This window comes from Petromyzon marinus, chromosome 71 (genome assembly GCF_048934315.1).
Source record: "Petromyzon marinus isolate PM22_M1 ecotype Great Lakes invasive population chromosome 71, UKy_Petmar_22M1.pri1.0, whole genome shotgun sequence".
NCBI lineage: Eukaryota > Metazoa > Chordata > Hyperoartia > Petromyzontiformes > Petromyzontidae > Petromyzon > Petromyzon marinus.
The window spans coordinates 774,047-791,328 of record NC_133737.1 but is presented as its reverse complement, the minus strand read 5'-3'; the positions used below and the strand labels follow the sequence as shown (position 1 = coordinate 791,328).

The 17,282-nt window shown below is 46.1% G+C and overlaps 1 pseudogene; it reads left to right on the top strand.

Annotated features, from left to right (window-relative positions):
* The window catches only part of LOC142906889 (uncharacterized), a 30,822-nt pseudogene that overhangs the window by 691 nt on the left and 12,849 nt on the right, over nt 1-17,282 (top strand).

Below are 17,282 nucleotides of genomic sequence, written 5' to 3'. Positions count from 1 at the left end.
GTGTTTGTTGTTGTTGTGGTTGTTGTGGTGGTTGTTGTGGTGGTGGTTGTGGTGGTGGTTGTGGTGGTGTTTGCTGTAGTGGTGGTTGTGGTGGTTGTGGTGATGGTTGTTGTGGTTGTTGTGGTGTTTGTTGTTGTGTTGGTGGTTGTGGTGGTGGTTGTTGTGGTGGTGGTTGTTGTGGTTATTGTGGTGGTTATGGTGGTGGTTGTGGTGGTTGTTGTGGTTTTGGTGGTGGTGGTTTTGGTGGTGGTTGTGGTGGTGGTTGTTTTGGTGGTAGTTCTGGTGATTGTGGTTGTGGTGGTGGCTGTGGTGGTTGTTGTGGTGGTTGTGATTGTGGGGGTTGTGGTTGTGACTGTGGTGGTGGTTGTTGTGGTGATAGTTGTGGTGGTGATTGTTGTGGTAGTGGTTGTTGTGGTGGTAGTTCTGGTGATTGTGGTGGTGGTTGTTGTGGTAGTGGTTGTTGTGGTAGTGGTTGTTGTGGTGGTTGTGGGGGTGGTGGTTGTGGTGGTGGTTGTGGTGGTGGTGGTTGTGGTGGTGGTTGTTGTGGTGGTTGTTGTGTTGGTGGTTGTGGTGGTTGTTGTGGTGGTTGTTGTGGTGGTGGTTGTGGTGGTTGTTGTTGTGGTGGTTGTTGTTGTGGTGGTTGTTGTGGTGGTGGTTGTGGTGGTTGTTGTGGTGGTGGTGGTGGTGGTTGTGGTGGTGGTTGTGGTGGTGGTTGTTGTGGTGGTTGTGGTGGTGGCTGTGGTGGTTGTTGTAGTGGTGGTTGTGGTGGTGTTTGTGGTGGTTGTTGTGGTTGTTGTGGTATTTGTTGTGGTGGTGGTTGTGGTGGTGGTTGTTGTGGTGGTGGTTGTTGTGGTGGTGGTGGTTGTGGTGGTGGTTATACTCTTTGGTTCTATTCGGTAAAGTCACGTAGGTAAATAATAAAACAACAATAATCACGACGTTTCGGCCACAACACAAGCGGCCTTCATCAGGTGAAGGGACGAGCCTGTCTGGAGGACAGCGCTGGAGTGGAAGAAGCCACGCTTAGATCACGACATTTAAACTGTGTGAGAAGAAGAAGAAGACCACGGGCTTTGACAAAGGAATTAGCATATAATTTAGCATTGAAATGGCTCATTGAAATAGCTAAGTTAAAGTATACACATCCGCAGAGGTGCCCCTTGACAAAGGAATTAGCATAGAATTTAGCATTTAAATAGCTGAGTGATTAGCTAGTAACTGGTCACAGAAATAGCTATGTTAAAGTCAGAGTATACATTCACCGAGGCACCTAGTACTCATCAAACAGGAGAATTTAGCGAAACACAACCACGCTCAGACATCGGACCTGTGTGCGAGCAAAGAGGTGGTGTACGTGCCGGTGGACTTGCAGTTTGGCGAGGGGGGGGGGAAAGGGGGGAGGGGGATTTTACCTATTGATGGTGTGAAAATGGGAATTTATAAGAGCTGCGAAAGTTTGGGGTACCACTACTCGAAAAATATACTGTACCATTGAAATTAGTTTAATGTTTAGTTCGATTTAGAACATCTTTCCAATGGTTGCTTAATTTGAAACCATCCTCTCGGTTGAAATTGTGTCTGTGTTTGTAGATCTGAATTGCTTCATGAACAAATCTCTGATAAAAGCCCGTGGGTTTGCAAAGAACCTTGGTATCGGAAAAAATTATATCGTGATCCCCCACAGCGTTGTAACAGTGATCAGCTACGGCAGAAGAATTCGTTTTGCCGTGTTTCAAATCTGATTTGTGCTCGCGAATTCGGTCAGAGACATGTCGCTTTGTCTCACCGATGTAGCAATAACCGCAGGTACAACTCAATTTGTAAACCCCGGGGTACTGTAAATCAGGAATGACATCCTTCACGGATGGGATCAGATCACGAATTTTGTGTACTGTATTGAACCGGACCTGGATCTTGTGTTTGTTTAGAATTTTGGAAATCTTTTTAGTAACGCCTGCTATATATGGAAGTGTGATGGTTTTGACCGGAGTATCAAGTGGTTGTTTCTGTATGGAGGGAGAGACAGCTTGGCGGATGGTACGGTCAGAGTAACCATTCCTTTTGAGGGCCAGGTGTACATGTTTTAATTCACTGGTCAGGTGGTGTTGGTCCGAAATGCAATGTGCCCTATGGTATAAAGTTTTGATGAGAGAATTCTTTTGGGCTGGGTGGTGGTGGGAATCAGGTTTCAAGTAGGAATCTGTGTGGGTGGGTTTCCTGTAGACAGAATGTCCCAATGAGCCATCAGGTCTCCTCTCAAACAGAACGTCTAAGAATGGTAGCTTGCCATCTTTCTCCACTTCCATGGTGAATTTGATGGCGGGATGTCTGGAATTGATGTGGTGTAGGAAAAGGTTCAGAGCTGGGAGGCCATGTGGCCAAATGACGAAAGTGTCATCCACATATCTCTTCCACAGGGAAGGTCTGAGGGTGGAAGTCTGGATGGCGTCTGATTCAAATTTCTCCAAGAAAATATTGGCTATCACTGGTGACAAGGGGGAACCCATGGGGGTACCCTCATTTTGTTTGTAGAAGGAGCCATTCCAAGTAAAGTAGGTATTGTTGAGGCAGTGCCTAACCAGTGCAGGTGTGTCGGGATCTAGTCCATGTTGGACCAAATTTTCAATTATTTCAATGGTATCAGGTACTGGGACCTTGGTGAACAAAGAGACCACATCGAAGCTGACAAGGATATCGTCAGGGGACAGTACAACGTCTTTGACCATAGAGACCAATTGGGCTGAGTTAAGTACTGCTGAGGTGGTCTTGCCAGTGAAAGGCAGCAAGGTATCTGACAGAAAACGGGCTAGTCTATAGGTAGGGGAGTTGATCGTGGATACGATGGGTCGTAGTGGGGTGCCTTCTTTATGAATCTTGGGAAGACCATAGAATCTAGGGGGTCTTGCAGCAGAAGGTTTTAGGGAGGGACGTTTAGTTGGGTCGATTAGGGAGGTCGAACTAGTGATGATCTTGGTTTTTATCGCTAGGCTATTAGTGGGGTCATTTTTTATTTTTGAGTAACTTCCATCGTTGAGCAGATTCTGGATTTTGTTGTTGTATGAATCTTTATCCATAATAACAGTAGCGTTTCCTTAAATGTCGTGATCTAAGCGTGGCTTCTTCCACTCCAGCGCTGTCCTCCAGACAGGCTCGTCCCTTCACCTGATGAAGGCCGCTTGTGTTGTGGCCGAAACGTCGTGATTATTGTTGTTTTATTATTTACCTACGTGACTTTACCGAATAGAACCAAAGAGTATGGATCCTTGCAGTCACGAAAGCTTTAAATCTAGAATTGTGGTGGTGGTTGTTGTGGTGGTGGGTGTTGTGGTGGTGGTGGTTGTGGTGGTTGTTGTTGTGTTGATGGTTGTGGTGGTTGTTGTGGTGTTTGTTGTTGTGTTGGTGGTTGTGGTGGTGGTTGTGGTGGTGGTTGTTGTGGTGGTTGTTGTGGTTATTGTGGTGGTTATGGTGGTGGTTGTGGTGGTTTTGTGGTGGTTGTTGTGGTTTTGGTGGTGGTTGTGGTGGTGGTTGTTGTGGTGGTAGTTCTGGTGATTATGGTTGTGGTGGTGGCTGTGGTGGTTGTTGGGGTGGTTGTGGGAGTTGTGGTTGTGGTGGTGGCTGTGGTGGTTGTTGTGGTGATAGTTGTGGTGGTGATTGTTGTGGTAGTGGTTGTTGTGGTGGTAGTTCTGGTGATTGTGGTTGTGGTGGTGGTTGTTGTGGTAGTGGTTGTTGTGGTAGTGGTTGTGGGGGTGGTGGTTGTTGTGGTGGTTGTGGTTGTGGGGGTTGTGGTTGTGGTGGTGGCTGTGGTGGTGGTTGTCGTGGTGATAGTTGTGGTGGTGATTGTTGTGGTAGTGGTTGTTGTGCTAGTGGTTGTTGTTGTGGTGGTGTTTGTTGTAGTTGTGGTGGTTGTGGTTGTTATGGTGGTAATGGTTGTGGTGTTTGTTGTTGTTGTGGTGGTTGTGGTGGTGGTTGTGGTGGTGGTTGTTGTGGTGGTTGTCATGATGGTTGTAGTGGTGGTTATGGTGGTTGTTGTAGTTATTGTGGTGGTTGTGGTTGCTGTGGTGGTGGTTGTTGTTGTGGTGGTTGTTGTTGTGGTTGTGGTGGTGGTTGTTGTGGTGGTGGTTGTTGTGGTGGTGGTTGTTGTGGTGGTGGTTGTGTTGGTGGTTGTTGTGGTGGTTGTGGTGGTGGTTGATGTGGTGGTGGTTGTTGTAGTGGTGGTGGTTGTTGTGGTGGTGGTTGTGGTGGTGGTTGTTGTTTACCGAGGTAGAGCCTCGCTGCCTCTCTCGTAGGGATGTCAATTGAGTATCAGCGAGCATGGAAGCGATGTCCAGGTTGGAACTTTACAGCGCGGGGCCTAGCCACCCGGGCCTTGCCTTCTGCCCTCGCCTGATCGCGTTTGCTTCAATTCTCTCGCTTAAGTTTAATTTGTCTTCACTCGGCTCGCCACTTTGTCACTTTGTTTTACTTGTTGTGGTGGTTGTTGTGGTCGTGGTTATTGTGGTGGTTGTGGTGGTGGTTTTTGTGGTGGTTGTGGTGGTTGTTGTGGTGGTTGTTGTGTTGGTGGTTGTGGTGGTTAATGTGGTGGTGGTTGTAGTGGTGGTGGTTGTTGTGGTGGTTGTGGTGGTGGTGGCTGTGGTGGTTGTTGTAGTGGTGGTTTTGGTGGTGTTTGTGGTTGTGGTGGTTGTTGTGGTGTTTGTTGTGGTGGTGGTTGTTGTGGTGGTTGTTGTGGTGGTGGTTGTTGTGTTCGTGGTTGTGGTGGTGTTTGCTGTAGTGGTGGTGGTTGTGGTGGTTGTGGTGATGGTTGTTGTGGTGTTTGTTGTTGTGTTGGTGGTTGTGGTGGTGGTTGCTGTGGTTATTGTGGTGGTTATGGTGGTGGTTGTGGTGGTTGTTGTGGTTTTGGTGGTGGTGGTTTTGGTGGTGGTTGTGGTGGTGGTTGTTGTGGTGATAGTTGTGGTGGTGATTGTTGTGGTAGTGGTTGTTGTGGTGGTGGTTCTGGTGATTGTGGTTGTTGTGGTGGTTGTGGGGGTGGTTGTTGTGGTGGTTGTGGTGTTTGTGGTGGTGGTTGTGGTGGTGGTTGTGGTGGTGGTTGTTGTGGTGGTTGTTGTGTTGGTGGTTGTGGTGGTGGTTGTGGTGGTGGTTGTTGTGGTTGTTGTGGTGGTGGTGGCTATGGTGGTTGTTGTAGTGGTGGTTGTGGTGGTGTTTGTGGTTGTGGTGGTTGTTGTGGTGTTTGTTGTTGTGGTGGTGGTTGTGGTGGTGGTTGTGGTGGTTGTGGTGGTTGTTGTTGTGTTGATGGTTGTGGTGGTTGTTGTTGTGTTGATGGTTGTGGTGGTTGTTGTTGTGTTGATGGTTGTGGTGGTTGTTGTTGTGGTGATGGTTGTGGTGGTGTTTGCTGTAGTGGTGGTGGTTGTGGTGGTTGTGGTGATGGTTGTTGTGGTTGTTGTGGTGTTTGTTGTTGTGGTGGTTGTGGTGGTGGTTGTTGTGGTGGTGGTTGTTGTGGTTATTGTGGTGGTTATGGTGGTGGTTGTGGTGGTTGTTGTGGTGGTTGTTGTGGTTTTGGTGGTGGTTGTGGTGGTGGTTGTTGTGGTGGTAGTTCTGGTGATTGTGGTTGTGGTGGTGGCTGTGGTGGTTGTTGTGGTGGTTGTGATTGTGGGGGTTGTGGTTGTGGTGGTGGCTGTGGTGGTGGTTGTTGTGGTGATAGTTGTGGTGGTTATTGTTGTGGTAGTGGTTGTTGTGGTGGTAGTTCTGGTGATTGTGGTTGTGGTGGTGGTTGTTGTGGTAGTGGTTGTTGTGGTAGTGGTTGTTGTGGTAGTGGTTGTGGGGTGGTTGTGGTTGTGGGGGTTGTGGTTGTGGTGGTGGCTGTGGTGGTGGTGGTTGTTGTGGTGATAGTTGTGGTGTTGATTGTTGTGGTAGTGGTTGTTGTGCTAGTGGTTGTTGTAGTGGTGGTGGTTGTGGTTGTTATGGTGGTAATGGTTGTTGTGGTGTTTGTTGTTGTTGTGGTTGTGGTGGTGGTTGTTGTGGTGGTTGATGTGGTGGTGGTTGTGGTGGTGGTTGTTGTGGTGGTGGTTGTTGTGTTGGTGGTGGTTGTGTTGGTGGTGGTTGTAGTGGTGGTGGTGGTTGTAGTGGTGGTGGTGGTGGTTGTGGTGGTGGTGGTTGTTGTTTACCGAGGTAGAGCCTCGCTGTCTCTCTCGTAGGGATGTCAATTGAGTAGCAGCGAGCATGGAAGCGATGTCCAGGTTGGAACTTTACAGCGCGGGGCCTAGCCACCCGGGGCCTTGCCTCCTGCCCTCGCCTGATCGCGTTTGCTTCAATTCTATCGCTTAAGTTTAATTTGTCTTCACTCGGCTCGCCACTTTGTCACTTTGTTTTACTTGTTGTGGTGGTTGTTGTGGTCGTGGTTATTGTGGTGGTTGTGGTGGTGGTTTTTGTGGTGGTTGTGGTGGTTGTTGTGGTGGTTGTTGTGTTGGTGGTTAATGTGGTGGTGGTTGTAGTGGTGGTGGTTGTTGTGGTGGTTGTGGTGGTTGTTGTGGTGGTGGTGGCTGTGGTGGTTGTTGTAGTGGTGGTTTTGGTGGTGTTTGTGGTTGTGGTAGTTGTTGTGGTTGTTGTGGTGTTTGTTGTGGTGGTGGTTGTTGTGGTGGTTGTTGTGGTGGTGGTTGTTGTGTTGGTGGTTGTGGTGGTGTTTGCTGTAGTGGTGGTGGTGGTTGTGGTGATGGTTGTTGTGGTTATTGTGGTGTTTGTTGTTGTGTTGGTGGTTGTGGTGGTGGTTGCTGTGGTTATTGTGGTGGTTATGGTGGTGGTTGTGGTGGTTGTTGTGGTGGTTGTTGTGGTTTTGGTGGTGGTGGTTTTGGTGGTGGTTGTGGTGGTGGTTGTTGTGGTGATTGTTGTGGTGGTGATTGTTGTGGTAGTGGTTGTTGTGGTGGTAGTTCTGGTGATTGTGGTTGTGGTGGTTGTTGTGGTAGTGGTTGTTGTGGTGGTTGTGGGGGTGGTTGTTGTGGTGGTTGTTGTGTTGGTGGTTGTGGTGGTTGTGGTGGTGGTTGTTGTGGTGGTTGTTGTGGTGGTGGTGGCTGTGGTGGTTGTTGTAGTGGTGGTTGTGGTGGTGTTTGTGATTGTGGTGGTTGTTGTGGTGTTTGTTGTTGTGGTGGTGGTTGTGGTGGTTGTTGTTGTGTTGATGGTTGTGGTGGTTGTTGTTGTGGTGATGGTTGTGGTGGTGTTTGCTGTAGTGGTGGTGGTTGTGGTGGTTGTGGTGATGGTTGTTGTGGTTGTTGTGGTGTTTGTTGTTGTGGTGGTTGTTGTGGTGGTGGTTGTTGTGGTGGTGGTTGTTGTGGTTATTGTGGTGGTTATGGTGGTGGTTGTGGTGGTTGTTGTGGTGGTTGTTGTGGTTTTGGTGGTGGTTGTGGTGGTGGTTGTTGTGGTGGTAGTTCTGGTGATTGTGGTGGTGGCTGTGGTGGTTGTTGTGGTGGTTGTGATTGTGGGGGTTGTGGTTGTGGTGGTGGCTGTGGTGGTGGTTGTTGTGGTGATAGTTGTGGTGGTTATTGTTGTGGTAGTGGTTGTTGTGGTGGTAGTTCTGGTGATTGTGGTTGTGGTGGTGGTTGTTGTGGTAGTGGTTGTTGTGGTAGTGGTTGTTGTGGTAGTGGTTGTGGGGTGGTGGTTGTTGTGGTGGTTGTGGGGGTTGTGGTTGTGGTGGTGGCTGTGGTGGTGGTTGTTGTGGTGATAGTTGTGGTGGTGATTGTTGTGGTAGTGGTTGTTGTGCTAGTGGTTGTTGTTGTTGTGGTGGTGTTTGTTGTAGTGGTGGTGGTTGTGGTTGTTATGGTGGTAATGGTTGTTGTGGTGTTTGTTGTGGTTGTGGTGGTTGTTGTGGTGGTTGTCATGGTGATTGTTGTGGTTGTTGTGGTGGTGGTTGTTGTGGTGGTGGTTGTGGTTGATGTGGTGGTGGTTGTGGTGGTGGTTGTTGTGGTGGTGGTTGTTGTGTTGGTGGTGGTTGTGTTGGTGGTGGTTGTAGTGGTGGTTGTAGTGGTGGTGGTGGTTGTAGTGGTGGTGCTGGTTGTAGTGGTGGTGGTGGTGGTGGTTGTTGTGGTGGTGGTGGTTGTGGTGGTGGTTGTTGTTTACCGAGGTAGAGCCTCGCTGTCTCTCTCGTAGGGATGTCAATTGAGTAGCAGCGAGCATGGAAGCGATGTCCAGGTTGGAACTTTACAGCGCGGGGCCTAGCCACCCGGGGCCTTGCCTCCTGCCCTCGCCTGATCGCGTTTGCTTCAATTCTCTCGCTTAAGTTTAATTTGTCTTCACTCGGCTCGCCACTTTGTCACTTTGTTTTACTTTTAAATATTCACGCAGTTTTTATTTCATTCTTTTTTTACCAGGCCAGGCCCGCTTGAGCTGCTGTGCTGCTTTTGTTTTTAGAAGCGACCTGCCGACATCACAAGGTGAGGCTCGTCAACAGCGTGGCGGTGTTCACTCTAGACGCGTGGCGGTGTTCACTCTAGACGTGTGGCGGTGTTCACTCTAGAAGCGTGGTGGTGTTCACACTAGACGCGTGGCGGTGTTCACTCTAGAAGCGTGGTGGTGTTCACACTCTACATGTGGATGGGAAACCCGGGTATCGGGAAGGAAATCCACGCAACCACGGGAAGAGAGATAGAGACACGCAACTTCGGCTGTGTTGATTGATCCTCAATGAATTTGCTTGGTGGAGTGAGGAAGCATTAATTCTGAGCAGGTGAACGTGGCCAGGCATCGGTGTGGACACACCATCACCAGTGTAGCATGCCAGTCCGTGACAGTGGTGGAGCCAGTGGGGGTGGGGTGGCACGTGCCCTCCCAACAGTCCGATCGAAATCCCTAATTTCGATTGGATCATTGGGGTTTATTAGTAACTAGCTTCACTACCCGGCTTCGCCCGTAACTTGGATTCTTGTCTTGGATATATTTCATATTACCTTATATTTCACTGAAAAACCGTTAAATGTTGATGCTTGCAAGAAGGAAAAAAGCTAAAACAAATCAAGTTACCTAAATCGGTTGTTTTCACTCAAGGAAATTTAACCTTAATCCACTTCTACGCAAGGTCGATTTTCGCCACTCTGGAATGAATGACGTGGCGAGCTGAAAATAGTCGCGTTCACTTAGAAATTCCAAACAGCATAAGCTGTGAAAATTTCATGACGCCAAAGCTCAGCGTTGGAGAGGTTTTGCTGCTTCACACAAACAAACAAATGTAATTTTCTGCTTCATATTTAAGATAGCCGTTCTACCCGTTCTTCGCACGGATATGTATTGAAACTCCGAGAAACCAATGGCTTCATCGGCCAGAAGCGACGCACCACATAAAATCTCCCGGCACGCTGTGAACAGCTCTAAGCATTGCAGAGCGCTTAACTCAGGTGTGTTGCGGGTTGACATAACAAACTTCATGGTCATACAAAATACAAAAATATATTTTTATAATAAAGTATTAAAGCTTTCGTGACTGCATAAAATTACTCATTGGTTTTTTCGGTAAAGTCACGTATGTAGAAATACAATAAAATTATATTTAAACAAAAAACAATCACGACGCTTCGATCACAATGCAAGCGATCTTCATCAGGTGTCAAGAACAAATCACAGAGGTAAATACAACAAAAAGATGAGAGACGAGAATTCAACAAACCTGAAAAATATGTGAAGCACATCCAGTCAGGCCAACAACACAGACACTTCCTGGCGGACCACGAATTTCAGAAGAGTATTAAATTTCGTGTTCAACCTTTGGATTGCAAATACCAGCATAGATAGAATAAAAAATACGAGGTACAAGGTCAGTAGAAATACATATACATGTCCACCAAGAGGTAAGGGGGGAGGAAAGACGGACAGGGAGGCAGAGAGAGGGGGGGGGGGGGTAAATACAACAAAAAGATGAGAGACGAGAATTCAACAAACCTGAAAAAACATGTGAAGCACATCCAGTCAGGCCAACAACACAGACACTTCCTGGCATTCCACGAATTTTAGAAGAGTGTTAAATTTCGTGTTCAACCTTTGGATTGCAAATACCAGCATAGATAGAATAAAAAATACGAGGTACAAGGTCAGTAGAAATACATATACATGTCCACCAAGAGGTAAGGGGGGAGGAAAGACGGACAGGGAGGCAGAGAGAGAGGGGGGGGGGCGGAGGGATGAACAGAAGCTTAAATAGGAAATACGGTTGGAGGGGGGGAGGGGCCAGAGCGAGAGCGGCAGCTCAAACACGCACATCTTACACATACAAAACGGCAGCTCAAAAAAGGACCACCTCTTGTAGATACAAAACGGCAGCTCAAAAAATGACCACCTCTTGTAAATACAAAATGTCAGCTCAAAAAAGGGCACATCTTACACGTAATTACAACGGTAACTTCCCCGTAGAAGTGTAATAATAAAGTATTAAAGCTTTCGTGACTGCATAAAATTACTCATTGTTTTTTTTGGTAAAGTCACGTATGTAGAACCTCGTATTTTTCATTCTATCTATGCTGGTATGTGCAATCCAAAGGTTGAATACGAAATTTAACACTCTCCTGAAATTCGTGGTCTGCTGGGAAGTGTCTAACTGTGTTGTTGGCCTGACTGGATGTGCTTCACATAATGTTTTTTCAGGTTTGTTGAATTCTCGTCTCTCATCTTTTTGTTGTATTTACCTCCGTGATTTGTTCTTGACACCTGATGAAGATCGCTTGCGTTGTGATCGAAACGTCGTGATTGTTTTTTTAAATATAATTTTATTGTATTTCTACATACGTGACTTTACCGAAAAAACCAATGAGTAATTTTATGCAGTCACGAAAGCTTTAATACTTTATTATCACACTTCTACGGGGAAGTTACCGTTGTAATTATGTGTAAGATGTGCCCTTTTTTGAGCTGCCGTTTTGTATTTACAAGAGGTGGTCCTTTTTTGAGCTGCCATTTTGTATTTACAAGAGGTGGTCCTTTTTTGAGCTGCCGTTTTGTATGTGTAAGATGTGCGTGTTTGAGCTGCCGCTCTCGCTCTGGCCCCTCCCCCCCTCCAACCGTATTTCCTATTTAAGCTTCTGTTCATCCCTCCGCACCTCCCCCTCTCTCTCTCTCTGCCTCCCTGTCCGTCTTTCCTCCCTCCTTATATTTTTATACTTTGTTCATTGTGTACAGTACGGAACCTACCCACATGCCAAATTTCAAGTGTGTAGCATGTTGGGAAGTATGCTAAACACTTTCGAACAGACACATATCCACACATTTCCCTTTTATAAATATAGATAAATCAGCATTTTGCGACCCCCACTGCCACCGTGTGGCATATTATTACGTGCCAGGGACTCTATGAGAGGACAACAGTCCGAGTTCAAAATTGGCAATAAGTCACGGCAAAGCTGTTACAAGCGACTCACAGAATTGTGCGCAGTTGCGTATACAGTACACGACTTCCCTGATGGCAAACATCTTCAGCGAGCGCGATGCCTATCATACGCGTCAAATAAAAAGCAAGGGACAAGCCCTTACTAACTAACAACTCCTTACTAACAACTCCTTACTAACAACTCCTCGCTTACTAACAACTCCTTACATACTAACAACTTACTTACTAACAACTCCTTACTTACTAACAACTCCTATCATTTTTCATTGCTGAAGGGGTTGCCCCATCTTCCTGAAAATCCTGGCTCCACCTCTGAGTGTGTGACAGGGTCAAGTTTGTATTTTGCAGTAAAGTCTATTAACTCTATTGAGCACGGAGGTTATATCAAAACAGTTTATTTTTTATTTCCTCTGGAACTTTTTGTAAGAATGGAGTCAGGAAGTTATCACAGCACATGTGCAGTTGAAGTCAGAACTGTTCATCCCAGCATTCAAAGACATCTGTGCCTGGCTTCACACCTCTAAGGTGCGATTGAACATTAATTTATGCATTTCTGCATAACACAAACAGTATTATTTTCAACACCCTTTGCTATGTCAGCTGAATTTAGCTTTCATAAATATTCCTTTTGAAGCCAGATAGCCGAAATTGTGTGCTCGGAGTTTTGGGTTAACATTCATTTTGAAGATACGAGGGCTTCCAGGCATGTTTATGACATTCACCCTCTCGTTGTGTGCCATAACAGCCCGTGTGATGAATATGGGACACTTTTTCACTATATCATGAATATATGAATAAGTATAGATGTGTAAGTCATGTGTTACTGTGTGTATGCATTCCTCTGTGCCTCAATACTGACGTGTAGATGGTGTGGATATTCTTTTTTTTCTCTCTGCAGCTGTCGCTTCCTCTGCAGAATTTGTCTGATGGAGCAGAGTCACTCAGCGCAGCTCGGTGCAAACAGGCATCAATGCAACTGGCGTGCAAACAGCACGGATAGTACTGAACATTTGACACGGCACCAGATAACTCACACAGGAGAGAAACCCTTCAAGTGCAGTGTGTGCGGGAAGGCATTTTCACAGTCATCTGCTCTTGTAGCACACCAGAGAACACACACGGGAGAGAAACCCTTCAAGTGCAGTGTGTGTGGGAAGGCGTTTTCACATTCACCACATCTTCAAATACACCAGAAAACACACACGGGAGAGAAACCCTTCAAGTGCAGTGTGTGTGGGAAGGCGTTTGCACATTCATCTCCTCTTGTAGCACACCAGAGAACACACACGGGTGAGAAACCCTTTAAGTGCAGTGTGTGTGGGAAGGCATTTGCACATTCATCACATCTTCAAGTACACCAGAGAACTCACACGGGAGAGAAACCCTTCAAGTGCAGTGTGTGTGGGAAGGCGTTTTCAGATTCATCTGCTATTGTAAAACACCAGAGAACACACACAGGAGAGAAACCCTTCAAGTGCAGTGTGTGTGGGAAGGCGTTTGCAGATTCATCTGATCTTGTACCACACCAGAGAACACACACAGGAGAGAAACCCTTCAAGTGCAGTGTGTGTGGGAAGGCGTTTGCAGATTCATCTGCTCTTGTACCACACGAGAGAAGAGACATGGGAGAGAAACCCTTCAAGTGCAGTGTGTGTGGGAAGGCGTTTGCACGTTCATCTACTCTTGTAACACACCAGAGAACACACACAGGAGATAAACCCTTCAAGTGCAGTGTGTGTGGGAAGGCGTTTTCAATTTCATCTACTCTTGTAAAACACCAGAGAACACACACGGGAAATAAACCCTTCAAGTGCAGTGTGTGTGGGAAGGCGTTCACACAGTCATCTACTCTTGTAACACACCAGAGAACTCACACAGGAGAGAAACCCTTCAAGTGCAGTGTGTGTGGGAAGGCGTTTGCACGTTCATCTACTCTTGTAACACACCAGAGAACACACACAGGAGATAAACCCTTCAAGTGCAGTGTGTGGGAAGGCGTTTTCAAATTCATCTACTCTTGTAAAACACCAGAGAACACACATGGGAAATAAACCCTTCAAGTGCAGTGTGTGTGGGAAGGCGTTCACACAGTCATCTACTCTTGTAACACACCAGAGAACTCACACAGGAGAGAAACCCTTCAAGTGCAGTGTGTGTGGGAAGGCGTTTTCAGATTCATCTGCTCTTGTAAAACACCAGAGAACACACACAGGAGAGAAACCCTTCAAGTGCAGTGTGTGTGGGAAGGCGTTTTCAGATTCATCTGCTCTTGTAAAACACCAGAGAACACACACAGGAGAGAAACCCTTCAAGTGCAGTGTGTGTGGGAAGGCGTTTGCACATTCATCTACTCTTAAAAAACACCAGAGAACACACACAGGAGAGAAACCCTTCAAGTGCAGTGTGTGTGGGACGGCGTTTACACTTTCATCAAATCTTCATGTACACCAGAGAACACACATGGGAGAGAAACCCTTCAAGTGCAGTGTGTGTGGGAAGGCGTTTGCACAGTCACCACAACTTCAAAGACACCAGAGAACTCACAAGCATCAGAAGACCCACAAGGAGTGGAGTCTGAAATCAGCTTGTGGAAGTCAAAGTGGCGCAATGAGCCCATCCCTCATGAAACAAGAACCGGAAGAAAATCCAAGCTTGGACACTTTTAAAGGTATAGAGGTGAAATATGAACAAGTGATGGTGAAGAGCGAAGAAGTGAAGGTAAAATGTGAAGATGATTCAACTCCAAAGTCGGACCGACACATTAATGGAGGAAACGTGAAGCAGGAGGAGAATTCTGACTGTGAGGCAGAGCGAGGCAATTCTCAGCAGTTTGTGGAAGTGGAGGTGTGGGTGGACTTCCTCCGAGACAATACGAAGTCAATTGGAGACCCGTTAGATGTGTAAGCTTGAGACAATGTCGCTCCAATAGATGCACCTTTATCACAGGCCTTTAATGACAACAATAAAGTTGAACACTCAATGCCTAGGTTCAACCTGCAGGGTAAGAGCGGCCAGTCTTTGTGGACCTGTGGGTTGGGTAGATCTCTAACCATGAGCGAGAGTCAATAAGCTCCCAAGCATTCACAAGGTTCTAATTATTCCAATTATATGGTGGTTGCTTAATCGCCTCTGGCAATTCGGAGTTTTGTATCGTATCTTGTCTCAAACACTCGAAGAGCACCCCCAAATAGCAGCTGCCCCTGTGTGGCATAAGGTGGTGGCCCTGCACTGGCCTGCATGTGGACAAGAGCCTGTCAGTAGGGGGTGATGGTTGATGTGGCATCTTGGTTGTGTAGTTTGTAGGTAATGTTTAGAATTTGATACATTTTGACCCAGACGCCAGCATGCAATGGCCAACTCGTTTTGGCGCAATAGTATGTTGTACATACACTGTTAAGCAGACGGTGCATATATTTTTTAAATAGCTTCTTGTTAATGCGATGTAACCTTACTCATTGGTTTTTTCGGTAAAGTCACGTATGTAGAAATACAATAAAATTATATTAAATACAAAACAATCACGACGTTTAGATCACAACACAAGCGATCTTCACCAGGTGTCAAGGACAAATCATGGCAAGAACAAATCATGGAGGTAAAAAAGATGAGAGACGAGAATTTAACAAACCTAAAAAACATGTGAAGCACAACCAGTCTGGCCAACAACACAGACACTTCCTGGCGGACCACGAATTTCAGAAGTGTTAAATTTCGTGTTCAACTTCTGGATTGCACAAACCAGCATAGACAGAGTGAAAACACGAGGTACATGGTCAGTAGGAAAGACGGAGAGGCAAAGAGAGAGAGAGGTGAACAGAAGCTTAAATAGGAAATAAGGTTGGGGGGGGGGGCAAAAGGAGAGTGGCAGCTCATCTTGCGGCAGCTCAAAACAGCACATCTTGCATATACACAGAAGCGGGGGGGGGGGGGGGGGGGTGGGAACAGGCTTGGGGTGCACCTGTAATTCAATTTTGTTCAGATGCCTGTCAATAATTTAGAATGAATACTTGTTTGATTGTGTACGTACATGTAACATTTTGTGTATAAGGGTCAAACATTGAATAAGTGATGTTAAGACAAAGTGTGTGTTTTGGAAGTAACCTGTACAGATAACTCAGGTGAGACTCATTGTTCTTGTGATACAGGTCAAAGGGTATTTTATGTTTCAGGAAGCTTCTCCCTCTGGAGCAACTCATTGTCTTTGAAATAGGGAGCACACTCGGATCATTCATCAGTTACAAGGCATACCACTCAAAAGTTACACGTAGAGGAGATACATTCTCTACAACACGAATTATAATTTTGTATTACATGTTGATGTAGATTTTCTCGAATTAGGACAAGAAATGGCCCTTGCTGATTAACGTCTGGATGTTCACAACCAGGGGTTGAAGCAAGCCAGATCGCCTGCGGTGGCCCTCACAACCATTTACGGCCTGGGGCCAGGAAAGTCACGAAAAAAAATGCACACGAACGACGCCTCCACGCAAGCTCCCGATGCTCCGTATCATACTACTGTCCCTCCCGGCCATATCTAGTGCCACACTCAACTCCACAAACGGCTACCCTCGTTATTTTGCGTCAATACTTGTTGCTCGATTTGCCACTACACCTGCAAATGAAACAGCTCATAGACACTTCTACACTCCATCATTGTATCCTTTTAAACCCTATCTTTGTCCCATTACTTCACCAGCACTCCTTCCAAACTTCATTCTGCTCTTAAAAATAACACCATCTGCGAGCTACTGCTATTCGTCCAAGGTTCGCCGCTCTTTATCCTTTCACAGAAAATACTTGTGCAAACTGTTAATTCTACTTTTCTTATTTCTGGGTGGTATTGAGCATCATCCTGGCCCAAATGAAAATAACTCGTATAATTCTGTAGATTTTTCTGGCAGGAAAGGTGTTGGTGTTCTACATGTCAACATCAGAGGGCTTGTGATTAAATTAAGTCAACTAAAACTAGAAGTGGCAAATCTTGACTGGGACATTTTTTTCCTAACAGAAACATTTCTCACTCCTGCCGTCAATGACTTGCAGATTACGATTGAAAACTACAACCTTTTTTGGCTTGACCGAGGATCTAAAGGAGGTGGCATTGCCATCTATGTTCGTAATACTATTGCATGTTCACCAGCTCACTCCTTGTTTAAAAAATGTTGCTTTGAAGGTTTGGCTCTCAGAATAACTCTCCCAAATAACAGATATTGGTAGTGTGCTACTATAGACACCCTTGTGGGAAGGATGTTGAAGCTGCATCGGCACTGAGAGAGTTTTTTGGGGGCCTCCCTAAAGGTGAAATAGTTTTAGTGGGTGATCTAAATTGGAATTGGCTAAATCCGCCGGCCGTGGCCACAAATTTTACAGATGAATTTAACCTGTTTCAATTAATAAATGTCCCCACAAGACTCAATCTAAAAAATCCGGAACAGTCAACTCTGCTTGACATCCTATTGACAAATGCCCCTCACAATTTCACACTGACTGATGTTCTGGGTAATAACCTTAGTGATCACTCCTTCATTTTTGGGGTGAAATCATCAGCCAGACCCAAAGCCCCCCCTAAAATTGTTGAGAAGCACTCTTTGAGGCACTTCAGCACTCAGGCATTTACAAATGATGTGCTTCACTCGGATATTGATAAGGTCTGTGATATCCCCAACCTGACTACGGCTTGGGAGACTTTCAGGTACACATTTCTCCAAATTCTTAACAAACATGCTCCGTTGGTTAGATTTAAAACTAAAGGCAACCGCCCACCATGGTATGATCCTTTGATTACAAAGCTCATGAAAACTAGGGACAAGGCTTGGGCATGTGCTCAGAAAAGTAATTTGGTAAATGACTGGCTAGAATACAGGATTTTAAGGAATAGATGTATCAAAAAAATACGGCATGAAAAAAATGCCTACTTTCCTGGAATCGCATG